This window comes from Elephantulus edwardii, unplaced genomic scaffold (assembly GCF_000299155.1).
Source record: "Elephantulus edwardii isolate Elephantulus edwardi_28Jun2011 unplaced genomic scaffold, EleEdw1.0 scaffold00091, whole genome shotgun sequence".
Classification (NCBI taxonomy): Eukaryota; Metazoa; Chordata; class Mammalia; order Macroscelidea; family Macroscelididae; genus Elephantulus; species Elephantulus edwardii.
Window position 1 is genome coordinate 24,722 of NW_006399841.1, and position 4,473 is coordinate 29,194.

The window sequence follows — 4,473 nt, forward strand, 5'->3', positions numbered from 1 at the left end:
GTTGTTATGAGTTGTGCTTGATGCAATGGCAAGCAGCAACAACAACAATGTCCTTCAGGCTCCCGCATAGTGTGACGTTTTATGAGTTCATTACTTATCAATGCTGTGTAATATTCCATTATGTGAATGTACCATAATTTTTCTATTCTTTGTTTGTTGATGGCCACTTAGATTGCTTCCATCTCTTGGCTGTTGTCAATAACGCAGCAATAAACACAGGCATGCATCATTTGATTTCTTGAGTTCTGTTTCCATGGGCATTAACTGTGGAGCTAAGTACAATGAGATCCTTGACAATTTCAATCCTGTTCCTATACACGATCATGTTGCTTATGGGTCTAGTTGTAAGGATGATTGTTTTCTTTATGTTGCGGTATTAATCCTTACTGAAGCCTAGATGGTCTTTGAGCTTCATCAGTAAGTGCCCCAAGTCCTCTTTGCTTAGCAAGGAAGGTTATGTCATCTGCATGTCACAGGTTCTTACTGAATCTTCCTCCAACCCTGATGCTGCTTTCTTTGTCATCGAGTCCAGCAGTTTCAAATTACTTGCTTAGCATACAGATTGAGTGAGCCCGGTGGAAGGAGAGGACTCCGACACACACCTTTCCTGATTTGAAAGCATCTTCCCCTTGCTCTGTTCTCCCTGTCTTTGCACAGATTCTACATGAACACAATTAAGTGCTCTGGAATTGTCTTTTTTCACAATGTTAGCTATAATTTTTTAGGATCCACATGGGTGAATATCTTTGAGTAGTCACTAAAACACAGACAAACATCTGCCTGTTATTCTTTGCTTCCAGCCATGATCCATCTAGCATTAGCAAGGATATCCCTGATTCCACAACTTCTTTTGCATCCAGCTAGAATTTTTGACAATTCCCAGTTGATATACCGCTCCAACCAATTTATTTTATTTTTAGGTAAAGACAGAGGCAAGCAAGAGAGTTAAAAATAGAGAAAAGTTCATTAAGAAAAAGAAACTGGGGAGGAGGGTAGAGAGAATGGTGCAGTAATGAAGGAATGAAAACCCAAAATCCCTGTAAATGTTCATTAAAACTAATAAAATTTAATAAAAAAAAAAAGATGCTGAGCTCCAATCTCAAAGACAAGCAGTTCGAATCCACCTTCCAATAAATCAGTCGTTTTGTAATCTAATCAGACCTGTTTCTGATTAGATCTGTTTCTGATTAAGTAAAAAGTAATGATAGTTGTAGAGGAGATTGAGGTTGCTAACAATAACAGCTTGCTTGGCTCCATAGTCAACACTTTTGGCAGCAGCAGTTAGGGAATTAAAAGACGAATTGCATTGGGGAAGTCAACTGTCAGGGACCTCTCCAGAGTGCAGAGAAACAATGATCTCAGTCTAGAGACTAAGATGTGCCTGATCCAGGCCAGGGTCTTTGCAATTACATGCTATGCATCAGAGAGCTGGACAATAACTAAGGAAGACAGAAAAATTGATGTTACTGAGTTATGATGAATTATGGTGAGTTAGAATTGAGTTATGGTGCTGGAGAAGAGTCTTGAACATATCATGGATTGCCAAGAGAACAATTAGGTCTGTGTTGGAGAGGATGAACCAACAGGAGGTCTGTGTTGGAGAGGGTGAAACCAAGTTTCTCCTTGGAGACAAGAATTTTGAAGCTCAGTCTCACATATTTTGGGCACGTGGCCAGGAGGGAACAATCCTTGGAGAAGGACATCATGTTTGGAAGGGTAGCAGGACAGCCCAGGAGAGGAAGACCCTGGTTGAAACGGATTGACATGATAAGTGGGGCAATGGCATTAGATGTGTTAGAGTCAGTGAGACTGGCTCAGGATGGGGTGGGGTTTGGAGCTGCTGTACTTAGGGTCATTGTGAGTCATAGGTGACTCAACAGCAAATAACAAAAAGCAGCCAGTATCAAACAGCTACTACAGCATTTGGGAAAGTGTTCAGACTGTAAATATTGAAGGCTTTATAAGGTGTTACAGGAAATTTAGGGAACAGTATCAAAAGACATACTATGTATGGTACTACAAATAAGTAGAGAAAGTTAATGACAAAAGAAGAAGAAGTGGAGGGAATTTTGGCAGAAGAGGCAATAAAACCCACTTGAAGGAGATGGCAAAACAAGGTATCAGAGTCATTGAGGTCTGTGATGAAAATCAGCATAAGATTCAAAGAACTGTCCCTCTCACTGTGCCCAGAATAATGGACTGGCATTCAGCCATGCAAAGCATTTTCAAGTACGCAGAGGAGAGTGACCTTATTTATACTTGAACGCAGCCTCTTACTGAGCTATGTGAGCTCCGTTGCTTTTGTCCCTGTGGTAACTGATAGTCCAGGATACCCATATCAGAAATGTCTAGCAATATTGCAGGGTAACCCCGGAGCCAGCAAAAACTTCAGGGGCTGCCATTTATTGTCCCAACGTCCCTGACAGCCTCAGATTTAGAAATCTCACCAGAATGAGCACTGTGTAAGAATTAAGACCCTGGTTCTAAGTCATAGTTCTACCACCAGCTGCTGGTGGCACAATCTGTGAGGAATTGTGCTACTGACCCAAAAGCAGCACCTTTCTGGTGGTTCGAATCCACCAATGGCTCCTCAGGTGAAAAATGGACAATTGAGAGGCGTTCTGCTCTCACTTTAGTCCCAAGGCAACATCTTTGATTTTTTAGTACTTTAAAGAGAACCTTCAGCCCCTTCTCCCCGATGGTTGGTGCTGAGCGTGTGTAGTGTGTGCTCCAGGCTCAGAACACATATTTATCATTATTTTTTTTTTTAAAAATTAAAACCTTTGTGAAACAATGAATGAATGGACATCTAAATTCTCTATAAACTTTTGTTAAAATATCAATTTAAAAGAAGAATTTTAAAAATTTACAAAAAAGGCATTCAGCAGATTTACCAAATTCAATATGCCATTTAGTTTCTTTTTTCTCATTTTTTAAATAATATTTATTTTTTCCTTGTTGATTGTTGTGCATCCCTAGTTCCAGATTGTTGTCATACATATAATGCCGAATCATATATTCCTTCAGGACAGTTCTTCCCGTTACCCATTTAATGCAGTGTTCCTTGTCTATCCCCTTTTTCTGCATTCTCTCCCCAACTCCCCCAGGTCTGTCCTATTTTATATCTGCAGTGTTATACAATGTTTGCTCTTTTGTGACTGAGATATTTCACTCAGCATAATGTCCTCCTTCGGAAGCAGGAGTGGCATCCACTTCCTAAACCACATGCCTCTGGGAACTCTATGAACTTGGATAAATGATGATAGCTACAGAAAGGCTGCAGGTCTTTTGTTCATAGAGTTGTTATGAGTTGTGCTTGATGCAATGGCAAGCAGCAACAACAACAATGTCCTTCAGGCTCCCGCATAGTGTGACGTTTTATGAGTTCATTACTTATCAATGCTGTGTAATATTCCATTATGTGAATGTACCATAATTTTTCTATTCTTTGTTTGTTGATGGCCACTTAGATTGCTTCCATCTCTTGGCTGTTGTCAATAACGCAGCAATAAACACAGGCATGCATCATTTGATTTCTTGAGTTCTGTTTCCATGGGCATTAACTGTGGAGCTAAGTACAATGAGATCCTTGACAATTTCAATCCTGTTCCTATACACGATCATGTTGCTTATGGGTCTAGTTGTAAGGATGATTGTTTTCTTTATGTTGCGGTATTAATCCTTACTGAAGCCTAGATGGTCTTTGAGCTTCATCAGTAAGTGCCCCAAGTCCTCTTTGCTTAGCAAGGAAGGTTATGTCATCTGCATGTCACAGGTTCTTACTGAATCTTCCTCCAACCCTGATGCTGCTTTCTTTGTCATCGAGTCCAGCAGTTTCAAATTACTTGCTTAGCATACAGATTGAGTGAGCCCGGTGGAAGGAGAGGACTCCGACACACACCTTTCCTGATTTGAAAGCATCTTCCCCTTGCTCTGTTCTCCCTGTCTTTGCACAGATTCTACATGAACACAATTAAGTGCTCTGGAATTGTCTTTTTTCACAATGTTAGCTATAATTTTTTAGGATCCACATGGGTGAATATCTTTGAGTAGTCACTAAAACACAGACAAACATCTGCCTGTTATTCTTTGCTTCCAGCCATGATCCATCTAGCATTAGCAAGGATATCCCTGATTCCACAACTTCTTTTGCATCCAGCTAGAATTTTTGACAATTCCCAGTTGATATACCGCTCCAACCAATTTATTTTATTTTTAGGTAAAGACAGAGGCAAGCAAGAGAGTTAAAAATAGAGAAAAGTTCATTAAGAAAAAGAGATGCCCTCAGAAGATGAGAGTGGGTCTGTCTCAAAAATGAAAGTAGATCTCACCCATTTTTTTTCTTGTGAACAAGTATTCTTTTTTTTTTAATATTTTTTTATTGGGAAAAACATATTGGGGGTACAAGGAGGTGAGGGTTGGGGGCAGAAGGGTGAGGATGGGCCAGGATGCAGTTGCAGAGCTGCACAGTTT